The sequence below is a fragment of the Pongo abelii genome, chromosome 16, assembly GCF_028885655.2.
Source record: "Pongo abelii isolate AG06213 chromosome 16, NHGRI_mPonAbe1-v2.0_pri, whole genome shotgun sequence".
In the NCBI taxonomy this organism is placed as follows: domain Eukaryota; kingdom Metazoa; phylum Chordata; class Mammalia; order Primates; family Hominidae; genus Pongo; species Pongo abelii.
In genome coordinates this window covers 56994628-57013389 of record NC_072001.2, presented here as the reverse complement: position 1 = coordinate 57013389, position 18762 = coordinate 56994628, and the positions used below count along the sequence as shown (strand labels likewise).

The following is an 18762-nucleotide window of genomic DNA, read 5'->3' as shown; positions in this document are numbered from 1 at the left end:
GTGAAAATCTTCTTAAATGATAAACCTGTTTGACTAGTCTTAATCATTTGTCTCCAAATTATTACCAAATAACTTTTTAAAAAATAAATACCGCTTAGAAAATCTTATGTGAACCCCTTTTTGGAAATTGTACATTATAGAGTACATACATGTGTATATATGGAATTATATATAAATATGTTACATGTGTATAAAGGGATAAAGGGATTACGTCTCTCACCCCCATTTGAATTACTATGTCTAGTTTTTTTTTAATAGAAATCTTTTCTTTTTAACATGTTTCTTTTCTTTTCTGGAATGTTGGAATATCCTGCTCTTGACCCAGATACTGGGTACAAGAGTGTACTCAATTTATGAAATCTGATTGAGCAGTGTACTCATAAGTTGTACTGTTTATATATTTTCTATATTGTTATATTTCAATGAAAAGCTTAAAAATTAAAAAATGGTTAAAAGAGTTTTGTTATGTATATTTTACCACAATAAAAAAGTAAAAAATAAAGTGTCTATGTTCAGAACAACAACAAAAAAGGCTAATAGCCAATATAAAAATATTTTTAAAGTTTGAAGGAAAAAACCCACTAGAAAAATGAACAAAATTGTATACACAGGTGGTTTGGAATAAGACAAATATAAAAATAACTTTAAACATATGAAAAGATTATTGATTTCATTCACAATAAAATAAATACAAATTAAAATTACATTGAAATATGTCAACTGAGTTGCAAAAATATAGAAATTGACAATATACATTGTTGACGAGACTCTGGAAAAACAAGCATACTCATATATTACTAATGGCAATCCAGAATGATGTAATCCCTATGGAGAATAATTGCTAAACCTAACAAGCCTATTCACACACTAACTCAGAAATCCCTAGGTATTTACTCTGACAACGCAACTCATAGAAAAATACATCTACAGTGCTATTCATTGTTGTAGTAAATTATTAGACACCAATTCACAAGATATTGGCAGGATTAAACTTTGTTACATCCACAGAAAGGGGTATTATGTAGCAATAAAGACAATGACAAAGATTTCCATAAAGTACTGAAGTAATCTCCAAGATAGATTGTTGGGTAAAAAAACAGTAAACTTGAGACAACTGAATATCAAAGTGAGAAATGATAGAAATGGATGAGAACATTGAATACAAAATGAATCTGGAGTCCATACTGATACTACAATAAATTTTAAAAAGAGAATTAGAGGAGATGATAAAATCTTCTTTATAGAAGAATGCCTATTAATACATGTAAAAAGACGGATAGAATTAGAAAAACCATCATTTTGCAACCTTGATGGTAATTATCAATTCAAGCAAGAATTATCAATGGATGCTAAAGCTAGTTTGTAGAAGACTGATGAAAAATAGGATATTCTCGGAATCTCGAAGTATTTCCCCAGAGGTTATTTATTTACTGCAATAACTTACTCTTTGTTCAGTAAAGACCTCAGGTGTATGGTTAAGAAAGACAGATTTCAGACAAGCAGTCAGGTTCTATTAGCTACTCCTACTCTCCCCATCAGTAGGAATCACCACAGAATCAGTTCATCTACAGTGGTAGGAAAAAGTATTGTGACCTCCTGCTGGTCAGAGGCCCCACCACACATGGTAATAATTCCACCTCCAGTTAAGAACAGGTGTTCTGACAAATTTATGGGCATGAATGCTTACATGTAAAATTTATACTGAAGAGAGCGATTGCATTATTCAGGGGAAAAAAGATGGAAATTCACCAACAAATATCTTTAAAGAAAAATGTGTAGGTTAAAAGTATTCTGAATTTTTAACAAGGTTGTTAAACAAATTCAATGGGGAACAGAAAAATCTTTTCAACAAATGATGCTAGACAACTAGATATCCACATACAAAAGAATGAAACTAAACTCTTGTTTTATACCATATGCAAAAATTAACTCAAAACAAATCTGAAAACTAAATAAAACTCTTAGAAGAAAACATATAAATAGTTCTTCATGACTTTGGATTTGGCAATGGTTAGATATGATACCAAAAACATGAGCAAAAAAAGAAAAAATTGACAATTTACACTCCATCAAAATTTAAAATTTTTGTGTTTCAAAGGACACAGTCAAGAAAGTGAAAAAATAACTCACAGATTGAGAGAAAATATTTTAAATCACATATGTCATAAGGGACTTGTAACTAGAATATAAAAAAAATCATACAATTCAACAATAAAAAGAAAAAATAACCAAACTAAAAACTGGGTACAGAATTTGAATATATATTTTGCTCCAAAGAAGATATACAAATGGCCAATAAGCACACAGAAAACACCCTTAGTAATTAGAGAAAGGTAAATTTAAAATAGCAGCTACGTGAGATGATAGATATGTTAATCAGCTTGACTATAATAACAATTTTGCTATCTATATGTATCTGATAACATCATGTTGTAAACCTCAAATATACACAATAAAATTTATTTTTAAAAATATCACAATGAGATACTACCTCACCACGAACAGGATGACTATAACAAAAAAGTCAGATAATAACAAGTGTTGGTGAGAATGTGGAAAAAGTGGAACTTCCCCGCACCCCCCACCCCGCCCGCCACATTGCTGGTGGGATTGTCAGGTTGTGCAGCCACTTTGGAAAACAGCTGGGAAATTCTTCAAAAAGTTAAACAAAGAGTTCCATTGAACCAAGTAATCCTACCTCTAGATCAACATCCAAGAAAACTTAAAATATATGTCATCATAAAAACCTGTACACAAATGTTCATAGCAGCATTAATAATAGCCAAAAAGTGGAAATAGCTTTTTCCAATCAGTATATAGAGGGATGAATGGATAAACAAATGTGTTATATCCATAATATGAAATACTGCTCAGGCACGAAAAGGAATGAAGTTACTGTTATGTGCTACAACATAGACAAACCTTGAAAACATTACATTATGCAAAAGAAATCAGATGCAAAAGGCTACATTTTATATTATTCCATTTATATGAAAGGTTCAGAATAGGCAACTCCACAGGGACAGAAAGTAGATTAGTGGTTGCCAAGAGGCTGGGGGCAGGGGGAAAAGAGAGTGACGACAATAAACATGGGGTTTCTTTTTGGGGTGACAAAAGTTCCAAAATTAGATTATGGTGATGGTTGTACATCTCTAAGTATGCTAAAGACTATTGAATTTTATTTACACTTTAAAAGGGTGAATTTTATATTATGAAAATTTATTTCAATAAAGTTGTAATACGAAAAACATATTCTGAAATTAAAGCCTAAGCTGTGAGTGATACAAGGCCCAAAGGGAAATGGTCTTTAATAATGCCACCTGTCAATAGAGCCATCGATCAAACCAGGACCCAAGAGTATGTAGATGAAGTTGTATGATCACACAGAATAGATGAAAAGAGTAGGACACCCCACTGAGGGACAAAACATCATCCCAAAACAGGGTATCCCAAGTTCTGGATGTCTACACATTAACTAATACAAGATTGCATAGAAATTGTGGCAAGAGTAGAAACCTGTTTCCCTTGACAAGAATCAAATGAATCACCCCAAATGGCTGGATGTTTACAGACTCCTCTGCCATATATCTTTGCTCCTATCTAAGAGGGAAGTCAGAGGAAAAAAGCACAAACTTGCTTAGAGAAGAGAGAATCCTACAGCCTCCATTTCTGTGGTTTCTACATCTGACCAGATCCAGAGTAAAAATAAACTGCTGCTAAAAGAGAACTGGGAAACTTTGACTGGGCTTCAAAATTCAAAGTTCATGTACATTTAATTAGCAAGGCATACATGAAGTGACACATGCTCCTGTATCTGCTGGCTTAATATCTCCAGAAATTGCAGTGTAAATGTTGCCCAAATTCTCTGTCTGTTGCATAGTGATCTCCTGATGAAATTGACATGTTGCGCAAGGCTGCCTCCTTTATTGCATAAATGCATTAAAATAAATTTCCATGTCCGGAATTATTTTAGCCACTTTGTGAAAAAAAAATATGGTTTTAAAAATGTATAATTTCAAAACCCATCCACATATAAGGTAAATTTACCATAAGCTTATTTTAGTAGAGTCCTGGGATGAAGCCATTATTGTTTTGAGGCAAGAACATGTTATAAGCCTTTCCTTATAGAGGAGCAGTCATGTTTCCAGGCTGAATAGGGAGCATCTAGTGGGCTTCTTAAGGACAAGAAGTGCGATAGACTCATTTTGTCGTACTTTCGTAACATTGATGCTCAATGTTATGCACAGTAGATTCTCAATAAGTGGCAATAAGTGGTTTCTTTTTCTTTTCTTTTTCTTTTTTTTTTGAGACAGAGTCTCACTCTGTCACCCAGGCTGGAGTGTGGTGGTGCAATCTTGGCTCACTGCAAGTTCCACCTCCCGGGTTCACGCCATTCTCCTGCCTCAGCCTCCCATGTAGCTGGGACCACAGGCGCCCACCACCACGCCCAGCTAATTTCTTGCATTTTCAGTAGAGACGGGGTTTCACCCTGTTAGCCAAGATGGTCTGGATCTCCTAACCTTGTGACCCACCCGCCTCGGCCTCCCAAAGTGCTGGGATTACGGGCGTGAGACACCACACCCGGCCTCAGTAAGTGGTTTCTAAGCCACTAAGTTAATGAACAACAAATAACCAGGTGATATGTGGTTACCATCTATCAGTTGTCCTCCACTGGAATATAAGATTCTTCACTTCCCCTATTTTGTATTTGTATCTTTCCTCTTTCATAGGGATAAGTTTTGTTCTTAGGATTATCAGTATATTTACCCAATTGTCTAAACCTGCAGGTGTGTTGGGGTTGAAAATTCACTATTGAAGTTATCCCTACAGACTCACATTTTCAATGATAAGCTCAAAATTTATCAGTGATAAATCCCTATGTATTTTCATTTCATGCTTTATGTCAAAAATAAGATTTTTCTGACAATTATTTGACCTAGGGCTCCAAAACCTGACTCTGAAGTATTGTGATATTTTATAGAGGTTGAGTATTCCTTATCTTGGGAAAAGAAGTGTTTTCCACTTCTAATATTTTCCAATTTCAGAATATTTGCATTATATGCCAGTTAAGCATCCCAAATTTAAAAATCACAGCATCCTGTTGGTGCTCACAATGTTTTATATTTCAAATATTCAGATTAGGAATGCTTAACCTGGAATGCCAAGCCCCAGCACCATCATGCTAAGTTGAGATGTACTCGATCAGATTTTGAAACATTACACAAATCTTATCAACTAATCCTCTTCACCACGGACAGCACTATACCCCCAACTTCAAAATGCAAATAAAGTAAAAACAAAGTACTATTTATTACTTTATCAATTTTAAAATGTCTCAATATGGTATTAGCTAACAGTTACATAGCATTTATTATGTACCAGATATCCATCTTTATCTATACTAAGTAATTTAATCTTCACAACAACCCTATGAGGTAATATTATTTTCATTATTCTCATTTGACAAATGAACAAAGTGAGGAAAAGATAAGTAACTTGGCCAATGTCACACAACTCGTAAATCAGAGAGTTGGTATTAAATCCAAGACAATTATCTCCGAATCATGCTCTTAACTACTATGCTATGTAGCTTTGGGTTGATGAAAAGAGTATGGTGTTCCAGGCATGTCTATTCATTGCTGGTTAGAGGTATATGGGAACATTTCCAAAAGACAATTTCTTATGTATCTCTCTGAGTCTTGACAGTCATTTTTAGTCTTTGAGTTAATATTTTGACTTCTACGCACTTATTGTAAAGAAATAATATATAAAATGAAACAGATTTATATACAGAGAAGTGTTATTTATAATCACAAAAAGAAAATAGAAAATATGCCGAGTGTTTAATTATAATTTGTAGAGACAATGAAATATTTGACTACCAATTAAAATGATATTTAAGGATTTTCATGATATGGGAAATATTTGTGACATAATGCTAAGCCAAATGCAGGATACAAAGTTTTATATATACTACCATCTTATATTTTAAAATATAGAAAGGTATTCATTTAACAAACATTAAAGAGCTCCTCTACGTTATCCATCAATAAGCAAAACAGACAAAGTCTGCTGCTCTGGTGTAGCTAACTTTCCGTGGAAGCAGGTCAACAATGAGTATATTAAGTGGATAAATTATACAGTGAATTCAAAGGCTAAGTGCAATCACAAAGAGAACAGAGCAGAGTGAGGGGAATTTGAAATGCTGGGTTGGTGCATGCAGGTTGCCAAATTAAATAGAGATAAGTCTCACTGAGACAGTATGATCTGAGCAAAGACTGGGAGGAGGTAGAGGATTTAGCCAAGTGAATACCTGAGGGAAGAACATTTCAGGCCAAGAGAACAGCTACAGCAAAGGCTCAGTTGCAGACACTATTAGTACCATACGCATATTCTGGGTGCTCACCTCTACACACCTGAAGACAGTTCACTGCAAACACCTGTGACTCACTTCCAGCAGGCCTTTATTTTCAGGCCAAAGAGCATGCTAAGCCAGTACTTGGGGCAAGCTGGAAGTTAATAGCCCTGGAAGCAAAACTCAACCAATGACAGCTAGGGAGTTGTTGAAAAATACCCCCCAGCTTTCCCAGCCTAGGTAGGATAACACTGACATGTTCCACACTGTCCCCTAGAGAGTGTTTCTCAAACATTAATTAGGGTGTAAGAATCACCTGAAGCCCTTGTTAAAACACAGATTCACAGATTCTGATTAAGTAGGCCTGGGTTGGGGCCTGAATCTCATTTTAACAAACTCCCAGGTGATGGCATCATGCTGGTTCACGGACCACATCTTAAGCGGCAAAGTCAGGGTTCTTCAGTGGGATTGGACCCACCTGGCTACAGCCTAAGTCTATCTTGTGTCAGCTTCCTTTCTATACCTGACTCCTGGTCTCTCTCCCACAGTTTTAATTTGGCATCACCTTTGAAATAAACTAGTTGCATTTACCCTGTCTTAGAGTCTGTCTGCTTCTGGGGGAACCCTACCCATAGGAATGAGCCTGGTGAACCAGAAGAACACAGTGAATCCAGGTGACTAGAACAGAGTGTTTGAAGGTTTCAGCAGTAAGAACAAGAAAGGAGCTTGGAGAGGTAACGAGGAAAGAGCGTAAAGGCCACAGTAAGGGGTTTGGCTTGTTCTCTGAGTAAAATGGGGGTGGGGTGGAGGAGGCACATTGTAGAGTTTTGAACAGAGGATGATATTACGACAATACTGACATTAACAGCCTCACTCTGGCTACTGGCGGGGGTCAAGGGAAGAAGCAGGGAGCCATTGCATCCAGTGCAGAGATGATGAAGGCAAAGGATGGGGTGCTGGAAAGGGAAGCAAATGGCGGGGGGTGACATGTAAGAAGTCATCAGATTCTAGACACCCAAGTGAAGAAGTCAAGGAAACAGTTACATCCTAATAGGCTAGAGTCTAGGAGGGAAGTTCATACTAGGAAATATAAGTGTGGTCATCTTCAGCACGCAAGTGGCATTCAAAGTTATGGGACCAAATGGGATCACCTAGAATGCAAGTGTATGTAGGAAAATATACAACCATAAATAGGAAAAAAATAGAGTCCAAGAACTGAGCCCTGGAACACTCCAACTGGAAGTGAATATGCTCAAAGTCAATGGTAGAAATATCTGTGTGGAGGGATTCTAGTTAGTTATTTTTCCTTACTTTCATCAGCTTGACTTTAGTGTCATCTGTGGAGCCAAAGACCCAAGGGATATGCAACACCAATGGCATGTCATTCTGTTTCATTGTTGCCCTGCCAGTCAGGAACAATATGAAAAGAATCTAGAATATTTTGACAACTCAAATCAGGCAAATAAAATTAAATGAGGTTTCAAAAGTATTACACAAGCATGTGAAACATCTGATGGAATGGAAAGAAAATGTGTTCTGAGCCAGATGAGAAAACATTAAAACGTACTAAGAGAATCAAATAAGTGCAAAACCTAACAAAACAGTGAAGCAAATTACAAACAATCTCGATGAGACTGGACAGAAATGTTATGTAACAATAATCTGAATGCAGGAGGGGGCAATGTCTTCTAAAGGGCATAAGGTCCCTGTTGCTATAGCAATTATAAAAAGCAGGTCGACTTGTAGGTAAGTGACATGTGGAGAATCAACTGCATCTAGACCCCATATATTCCATGGACTTGTAGCCTTTACTGGCCCAAGATAGTACAACCATTGTTTAAACAGAAAGGAATGGAATTTACCACAGAGAGGCTAAATCAAGCCCACAATTATACCGTAACTGTGTTAAGTTCATGAAAATTATTTATGTAAAATGAAAATACTTAAGATAATTTGATTTATTAAACTAACATATGAGTCTCGGGATTCTAAATTGAAACATAATTGATTTTGAAATTGTGATCTTAGTTATTCAAAGACAACTGTTAAGTTTCTTAAACAGTGTTGAGATGTTTAAGATAATATTGACTTTATAAGTTTATTTTAAAGAATTACTTAATCAATTGGAAAGATTCTGTTTATCAGTCAGTTGAAGTTCTTATAAAGAAAACTAAATATTTTCAGGTATAAATGCAGTTTAAAAAGTTAAAAATTGTTTTACTAACCTCATTTGTAAATGGGAGATAACATTAACTTAAAGCCTCCTTCATTTTAACAAGTGATTGCTAACATCTCCTATATTTAATATAGAATAAGATATATAAATGGGGCCAGTAGCACTGGTTCATGCCTGTAATCCCAGCACTTTGAAAGGCCAAGGTGGGCGGATCACTTTGAGGCCAGGAATCCCAGACCAGCCCGGCCAACATGGTGAAACTCCATCTCTACGAAAAATACAAAAATTAGCCAGGCATTGTTGCATGTGCCAGTAATCCCAGCTACTGCAGCTACTCAGGAGGCTAAGGTATGAGAATTGCTTGAACCAGGGAAGCAGGAGTTTGCAGTAAGCCGGGATCGCACCACTGTACTCCAGCTTGTGCAACAGAGACTGTCTCAGGAAAAAAAAAAAAAAAAAAAAAAAAAAATATATATATATATATACACACACACACACACACATATACATACAAGTATAACATAAAAGCATAAGAGAATCTATTTTAAGGTAACTAATAAATTAAACATTAATTTTAAAATGATATATGTAAACAGAATGTACTTGCTCAGAAGCTGCCTCAAAGACAGCAAAAAACCTCCATTGCTTTTACACTTCTCACTTTTTGGTAAAAGAATACAGATTTCCATATATTTGCTAAATTTTATATACTATACAAATATTAATTTAGAAAAAATACATTAATAGGACACAAAGAAAACTGCCCAAATGAATGTACTCCATAACAGCACTTGCATAAATGGCAAACCTAACCATTTTGTCCCTAAATGCAAAGTGAATGGTGTTAGATCACTTACAGAAAAATTTATGGGAGTATCTTATATAAATCAGACAACTATTCTAATAAGTGAATACCACATCCAAAAACAGACCAAACAAATCTCTAATGTTAGAAGTATCTCCTACCATATGTCAAATGTATATAGATACTAGCATAATTAAAAATATATATATAAATTCATTTTGATGTATAAAGGAATTCAAACTTGCTTTTTTCTCCAAAACAGTGAAATAATTATTGGTCTTGTAATCACTTACCCAATGACAAGCATTGTGCTAAGCCTTTTGGGCATTTTTTTTTTATTTTTGCATGATAAATCAATGAGAAAAATACTCTTATTACCGCAATTTTACAGCTGTGGAAGGTAGGGAATAGATGGTTTAAACTATTCGCCCATGGCACATTGTGGAGATGCTCAGGGTAGAAAAAACTGTATCTTTCTGACTGTGAAGCACCTACTTTAAACCACATCACTGGAGTGCCTAAAAGGGCAACTACTGTAGAACAGGAAACCTGCAAAATTATGTGGATACTAAAAAGGTAGCTAGTACTCAAAACAGCTGGAAGCAGTGGTGCTAAACTCAAGGCAGCCATTTCTCTTTCAAGAAGCATTTAAGTTTTAGGAACACCTTTAACTGGAAAGCACACAGAAATACTTAGGACAGGTCTCCCCTTAATGCTAGGTCTTTCAGTAGCCCAAATCATAAAATAAATTACATTTAGTATCCACAGCAGTCTCATTTTCTTGGCATTCCTACCTTTCATGCAGGCAGAGTGGCCTGCTTCTGGTGACTTAAGTAAGAGCAGAAGGTCCATTCATTTAATGACTCTTCCTGCTTTCCCAGAATCCTCTCAACTGAATCACTGAAGGTTTTCCATGTTCATAAAGTCATAGATATTCAGAGAAAAAGAACTTTGGTAGTTATCTATTCTGTTTTGGTCTTTGAACACCTCAAATTTTGCTACAATTTAGCAAACTGCCCCAACTCCATCCATTACAGGAATGACAGACGAAGGTAGATGAGAAGAAAGGAGAGAAACAGATTTAACTGCATCTAGTGCTGCTAAGGAGAGGTAACACAAAGAAGAATGGCTGCATTTTCATGAACAGGCTCAGGCCAAAGCAGAAAGTTACTTGGGCTCTATCCCTCCCCTCTTTTCATGTATGTGGAAATCAAAGCTGAGTGAATTTATATTACTGGCACATTGGAAGGTGTCCCCAAAAGAAGTTTCTAAAGAACTGAGACAGAAGGACTTTTGAACGTGTTAAGTGAGAGATGCAGTCCCTAATGCCTTTAGGAAATGCATAACATTTCTGGGCCCCAGTTTCTTTCTCCGTAAATTGAAGGATTTGGACAACACCAGGATTTCTCCACCTGCGCCGGATAATTCTTTGTTGTGGGCTGCCCTGGGCACTACAGAATGATCAACAGCATCCTTGGCCTTTGCCCCATAGTGCCAGTTGCACCTCAAGTTGAAACCCACTGAATTAGACCATTATAGAGACATCTTCAGCCTTGGCATATTAGGATGCCAGAGAAACTTTGAAGTTTTATCAGTAACAACTTGTAGTTAATTTCTCACATCCTGGAATTCTAAGGTTCATTCAGAATGAATACAAGACTGAAGACTGACAGAGGCAATCAAGTGTCCCCAAAAAGGAAGGGGTCATTCTCTTTAGAGAAATCTCTCAACTTGGCTTATAGTCACCTAGAATGACAATAATTCTTTATAACCTCAATTCCTAGATGGAAAGACTACAAAATCCCTGAAGTATTACTATCAGATCTGCTTTTCAAGACAGAAATGTATGACCATATCTTCATCTTCTCTTTCTGGCATCCAATGGCTGCACTTAAGAATCCAAATCATCCTCTCAGTGTTGCAACACCTCCCCACCTTGTGAAACTTTTCTGTAAGTGGCTCGGCTTTTTGGAATTTTGCTCCAGACTCTCTGCTTCCTAGCATTGAGTGCTCATCTATTCTCATTTGTGTTGCTGCTATCTTGGTTGATGGAAAACTTCCCACGCCTGTGCAAATTGGCTTCCACATTTTTCTCTGAGTGATGGTGCTGGGGCACAGGCATCTCTCTGTAAATCGAGTCAGAAAGCCAGTCACCTCCACAGTAACAAAGGTGCATGCATCTAACAATGGGCTCTAGGTTTAAAGTGATTAGAAGAAGGCTAGTGAAATTTAGAGGGAGCTTCCCATACAGAAGGGTCTCTCAGTTGGAGAAAATGAGCTCCTATGAAGTTTGTCATCTGACTAACAGTGTTTACTGGGTGCTTCCAAATTCTCATCACCATCACAGGAGCATTTGGGTTTTTGTTATACAAATCATGCATGCCTGTGATTTTTAGAAAGAACAAAAAAATAAAAACATAGGAAGATATAAAGGTAAATAGATATAGTGTGTATATGTAATCATGTAACATGCCATTCTGCACTTTGAATTTTTGTTTGACTTAATATATCACAAGCATCTAGATATGCCCCATTCTTTGTAATGAAAGTGGACTAATACATTTTCTGGGTACATTGTACATTTTTTAACAAGGCCCCTTTAGGCATGTGTAGGTTGAATACTGTTTTTTATAAGACAATGCTGCAAAGAATATCCCTATAAATGTATATCTGAAGAGTGATTCATTAAAAAAAAATGGAAGAAGGGTATGTTGATTTAAAACTTTGCTAAATATTGCCAAATCATCCTTGGAAGTGGATGTACTAGTTTATACACTTCTGGAGGGCATTTTGAAGTGGCCATTGGAAGAAGAGTTTCAGACTCCTAGCCCACAGCAAACCGTAGGTTAAAAGGATTAGATAAACTGGGTTATGTCTATGTCAGTTCTCTTATTTCAGAATAGTCTCCCTCCCAGGTTTAAAATCTTTTGTGATAGATACAGTGAAACAAACTGAACTGAACTGCAACCACTGAGGAGGTTCTGAAATCAGTTTCTAAGGAGTAAAGATCACGTAGTCAAAATTATCTTTGAAAACATCTTAAACAGCTCACAAAGTACATTGTTTATAGTTTCGTGTCAACAAATCTGTACAGTAATATGTATGCAAAATGATAAAATGTACAGCAATGTACCATGCAAATCAAGTAAATATACCAAGAATTTCACATCATTGTATTCTTAAACATTAATAATTTTCAGTTCAAGGAGATATTGACTTTTTAAGGAAACTCAAAAATTCAGAATTATTGAGAGAAACAATTATATTTCCCATCTTGTATTAACCTAGGTGCCTGAAGAAAACAGAATTAATACCAATAATTCAAATAAGTTTCTTTAACTAAAGGACAAATTACAGAGGTGTAAGATAAGGTAAGGGAACAAAAAGAGATGGTAAGGCCCCAGAGAGAGAGAGACTATGTACACAAGAAAATGATTGTCATGCCTAACACCTAAGACAAAAGGAGGAAACTGTGTGCTCGGTGCCCAACACAAGCTGCTTCAGTGGCTTACAGCAGTAAATGGTAGACACACACTTATAGCTAGAGCTGAGGCACCAAAACAGGGAGTGAGCAAAGATACTCTGACCTTTCCCTTCTGCTATTTGACCTGCAAACTTGACCACAAGCCTGCTGGCAAAGAAGGCTGGGTGATCCAATACACAGGGGTCAGCCTCCTGGGACAGACAGCAAGCCAGGGAAGTCCATTCTGGAACAAAAGCTCGCACAATGGATTGGCCAGAGAAATCACTTGCACTATTTAAATTATTCTCTGTATCTCCTTTTCTCTTTCACTTTGCCAGCAAAGTTGGACTAAATTCAATGACCCTGTGATGAAACTCCACTGTATATAGCAGAGGATTATATTAGAGAGCTCATTGCTTTTGGATAATTCTTCTAGCCTACAGAAATGAAGAGTGAAAGGACATACAGATCTCCCATGCTCAAGAAGTTCGCTGTGAGAACCTTCATTTGGTTTGTGCTTGGATCAATTTCCTGAGGGGTGCTAGATCCCTCTCTCATCACATTATGTGCTGTCCTAAAATTTAAAAATTACCCAGGTACATAATATCTCTGGGTTTTGGCTTTTCTCATCTGCAAAACAAAAGGACTGAATTAGATAGAGGATTCTCTAAATGTGGCCAGTCTCCAAAACTTTAGGGGATTCTATTCACAATACTTATTCCCAGGTCCTTCTTGGGGCCCACTGAATCAGAATCCTTGGGTGTGTGGTTCACGGAATGTGTGTATATAAAATTTCACCCAGGTGATGCTGACATGCACCCAGGCTTGAGAACAGCTGCTCTCAGTGATCTTCAAGACAGATTCCAGTTCAAAAATCCCATGACAATAAAATAAGTCAGTAAGTTAGCAAAATAATCCAAAGAATTTTTTCTTGTCACTTAATTTTAAAAATTAGGAATTAAGGTAAATCCAAAGCAACAGTGTTTCTCTAACCTCTTCCAAAATGTTTGAACATTTTATGTTTTGCATTTTCAGATTTTTATTAGAATATTGGTAAATAGAAGTACATTGTGTATTTTTTATTTGTATCTTTTTTTTATAAACTAAGGGGTGCGTTCTGAGGCAATAAGTCTCATTATTAATTACATCTATGCCATTATTAAAGGAACATCTTAAATTATTTTTTATTTCCATAGGTTTTTAGGGAACAGGTAGTGTTTGGTTACATGAGTAAGTTCTTTAGTGGTGATTTTTGAGATTTTGGTGCCCCCATCACCCAAGCAGCATACACTCAACTCAATTTGTAATCTTTTATCTCTTTCCCTCTGAGTCCCCAAAGTCCATTGTATCATTCTTATGCCTTTGCATACTCATAGCTTCACTCCCACTTATGAGTGAGAATATGTGATGTTTGGTTTTCTATTCCTGACTTACTTCACTTAGAATAATAGTCTCCAGTCCCATCCAGATTGCTGCAAATGCCATTAATTCATTTAAAGGAGCATCTATTTTAATAGCAGCATCCTGTTATTACTTCTACAGGGGACCACATGAGGAGAACCAGTTTCTAGGAAATCCTCCAGCGCAATAACTTGTATGATCTTGGACAAAATATTTAACTTTTAGGCTCTTATTATTATTTCAGCTTTTAAGTGACAGGATTGGCCTAAATGATTTAGGTCCCTCCCAGCCTAAAAAACCTGGAGTTCTAAGAAATGTCACAATATATATACATATCTTCCTTTGTTGTCTACTGTTGCCTCTTAAAAGAGAGTTTTTCAAAAATTGGATAAACAGATTATGTGCTAAACAGATTATGCCAAAATAAACAACTCTCCACTAGTTACCTGTATTTCAAACCTGAGCAATCACTCATCAATGCAATGAAGGCACCCAGGAAGCTGGGAAAGGTTTCTTTGATGACTGGGCTTCTAGAACTGTCCAAACATCTCTCATGTTTATCCGGTCTTGTAATCAAAGGAGTATTTCCCTATCAACCTGATTTGATGTACCTTGATATGAAAATCACTTCCTCCCACACAAACTGCTATTCTTTCTAAATCATTCATACTAAAAATGAACAATGCCAGAGAAAGCAAAGCTACCAACAGAATCAAATTACTGTAATAAATGAGTACATTTGTAACTGAGTAATACCTCTCAGGACAAAGCAGACATCTGACCCTGAACTTCAAAGTACATATATTTCCTCATTCTATAATCATCCTCAGTCTTTAAGACATGTAGACTCATGCCTTTGCTGTAAGACAAGAAAATCCTTCTAATTAATACTTCCGGTAGCTATTTACATTGTGGTAAGAAAAGTGATTTACCTAAGCAGCAGACCATAAAGATCAAGCACTGTGGAAAAATTAAATGTTGTAACAAGCAAAATGTATGATAAAGTTCATAAATGATATGCCATAATTTATTTTGCATAATTTGTTTTGATAATAACATGACCATGTTAAGCAGATAACATACTTGACTGTAATTATGCTTAATTTTATGCAGCCAGATCAAAGCTTTATTGTATTAATATTTGATCCTTATTTCTATAGTATCTATAAAAGGCATCAATGAAAGACATTTGCTCAGTTACCTGTACAGGTAAGTCATTATGCATGCACACACATGCACACAGGCAAACACATACACTTGTGCATCTTCCTAGATATTTGGTATAACTAATGTTCTGGTTCTTTCCACGTCCCTCTATCAGTAATAAATTCCTGTCAAAATGTAGAAACTTCAAATTGTCCAAAGATGATTCCTTCAAGCTCAGCCTGATGTGTGTTCAGTTGCTAAGATGATGTTATTTCGGGATATCTAGATATGCTTCGCTATCCAAAAATGGTACCCTACTGAATTTCCAATGCCTAAGTATCTTTATCAGCAGGAATGCTTCCATTTGATAATAGAAAAGACATAAAATGCAAACATCTCCAGGAGATGCAGCTTATCAACTGAAAATCAATTACAATAAATATCACTCATTCTACAAAGCAATGAAAGGAAGGATAAGGAATGATGTAGCAAAGACCAACCAGCTCCTAGATACTTGATAACTGGGAGACACAGCATCGCAGGCCTAAGAGATTGGGGTGTGTGACTGGAAGAAGAGGTGTACTATGGTTTGAATGTTTTCATCCTCTCAAATTCATGCTGAAACTTAATTCCAAATGCAACAGTATTAGAAGGTAGTAATCAAATCATGAGGGCTCTGCCCTCACGAATGGGATTTTGGGCTCTTATAAAAGGGCTTAATAAAGATAATTCATCCGTTTTTGCACTTCCTCCTTCTGCCACCTGAGGACACAGTGGTTTTATCTTTCTGGAAGATGCAACATTCAAGGCACCATCTTAGAAGCAGAGAGCAGCCCTCACTGGAAAACTGAATCGGAACTTAAACTTCCCAACCTCTGGAACTGTGAAAAAATAAATTTCTATTCTTTATAAATTACCCTGTGTCAGATATTTTGTTATAGCAATATAAACAAAGATGAGGGTAAGAAGAGGATGATGGAAGCCACATTTACTTCTACATAATTTTGCTGTGATACTTTTCAACATTTATACAAAAGTTTTTGCTTACTTACTACTACCACTAACAATAATTTCTAACCTGATTGACCTTACTGTCTGAGATTATCTCTAAGTTTTCTCACACCTGGACTGCAATTAGGTAGACCTTTTTCACAGTTACATTTATATTGTTCACAGGAGGTTGTACAACAACTATCATCAGAGGCAGGTATTTGAATACTGGCTCTGCTTAAGGGGCGTTAACTAAGTAAGTAACATTCAGCTTAATGGTCTATGGATCTGTCACCTCAGGAGCAAAATGGGGATATTAATAGTCATGACCTCAGGTCTGAATTTGGGTCTTGCCAAAAGTAGAGCCTGGGACACGGACATGGGGGTGGGTGGTTTGGAAGGTGGTCCCTGGAAGCAGGAAGGGGAGCAGGGAAAATGAGGTAGAGGTTGAGAAAAAGCCTATATAAGGATGAATGACTGAACCTGCTGCTGCTGCTGCAGCAGCAGACAATAGGGACTTGACTCAGCTAAGACCTCCAGACTTGGGTTCAGTGTGCTGCCCTGAATTGCCCTCCCAAAGGGTGGAAAGCTGCAGCATTTATCCTGGATCTGCTGTCCTTTACTGGTTGAGGGTTGCTGAGTGGAATCACTCAACATCAGAGAAGAATGATGCAGAGATCTGAAAAGATGAAGGTGTTCACCTGAGTGAAGGATGACGCTGAGCATGACCATATGCTCTGGTCCACCAGAGCTGCAGCTGAAATCAGAGCAAGGCTGAGTAGGGCCACATAGGGTCCCAGGGACATCTGCCACACCTTCTGAAGCTATGTGAAGGCTTAAGTGGGAAAACGCATGCAAAGTGCTCACCTCTGTCAGTATGGCTGCATAAGTGCCATTTTACGGCATTGTCTTACTTTCTTGCTTATTACTAATAATAATGAATAGGTAATAATTAGTATTTTAACTGTAATGTCATTAATTATCCAGCTATTTATTTTTCTGTGTCTTCTCTTCTACTTATAACCATGATGTCATTCACAGTATACATATAGTAGGTGCTAACAACTATTTTCAAAAAACAATTGAATGATAATATATGAATATCAGCTACAATGCCTCTCACAACAGTCAGCTCAAGTGAATTCACTTGAACCAGACCATAATAGTATCAAGGAAGGAAACCATGTGTTTGTATCATGTGCTTTCTCCCTGCAGCCCTAATCTTGAGTTCATCACACTACTAGCACTCAATAAATGTTGATTGACTTATTTGGTTCCCTATGTTGAAATTGCCCCAAGGCAACACCGTTAAAAAGCCAGAGAGTACAGGCAGATGCACATTTTTCTGTGTTTCATGAAAACATCAGTAACTGAAGCTATTAATACTAAGTCCAGTTTCACCAAGCTGTCTGTGCCCAGAGCCTTTCAAGAACTTAAACCCAAAAATAATCACAATCAATTCCCAAAATGCATTCTGGATGGTTTAGTTAAGAAATGTATAGGAAGGTAATTGTAGCATTTGGCTTCTGATTAATATTTCTCATAAATAGTTTAAAATCAAAAGAAGTCTGTGCTTTTTAGGTAGGTTGCCTCCCTACTGATTACTTACTGGTTTGACTGAAAATTTATCTTTTATGTATTTATTTTATCACCACATTTTAAGTGAGGAAATGGAGCCACAGTGAGGTTAAACAACTTGCCTAATCTCCTAAGACTTGTAGGCTGCGGGCACCTGTAGTCCCAGCTACGCGGGAGGCTGAGGCAGGAGAAGAGCGTGAACCCGGGAGGTGGAGCTTGCAGTGAGCCAAGATTGCGCCACTGTACTCCAGCCTGGATGACAACAGAGCGAGACTCCGTCTCAAAAAAAAAAAAAAAAAAAAAAGACTTGTAGGCTGACTCTGGAGGCCAGGGTCTTAACCACTATGCTTGGCTGAGTCATGGTTGACCACTGGGAACTGGCATTGGGAAAAATGCCAAGGGTACCAGGCATACCACTTGCCTCGCAGGAGATGAGGGAGGCAGCAGGAAAACAGGAATTTTCAGTGCTATGGGCTCGCTGTTGTTTTGCCCTTACTCTAAAAGTTATACAAAGACATTTTTAGTTTTGCCGATTTATATGTATCGCTGGATGCTGAGACATGATGGATTAGTGGCAGAGCAGGGATGGGGAAAGACATAGAGACAGAGACTATTTATGAGGCTACAGCAATGGTCTATTGTTGTCCAATGTTCAATGGAGATTGAGAGACAATCAGAAGGCAAAATTGCCCGGCCTTATTCAATGACTGAGTTTGAGATGGTGAGTGTACCCCACACAGGAAAATTCACTTTTGCTAATAAAAGGAGAAAATAGTTAATTGTCTACATTATGAAATCAACTGAAAGTCTGAAAAACTTAGCTTGAGATATAGGAGTCAAGATGACAT

General features: G+C 36.9%; 1 protein-coding gene across 2 annotated transcripts in view; it reads right to left on the bottom strand.

The window, feature by feature from the left end:
• The window catches only part of UNC13C (unc-13 homolog C), a 661317-nt gene that overhangs the window by 592720 nt on the left and 49835 nt on the right, over positions 1 to 18762 (bottom strand). The gene's annotated exons all lie outside the window — the stretch shown is intronic.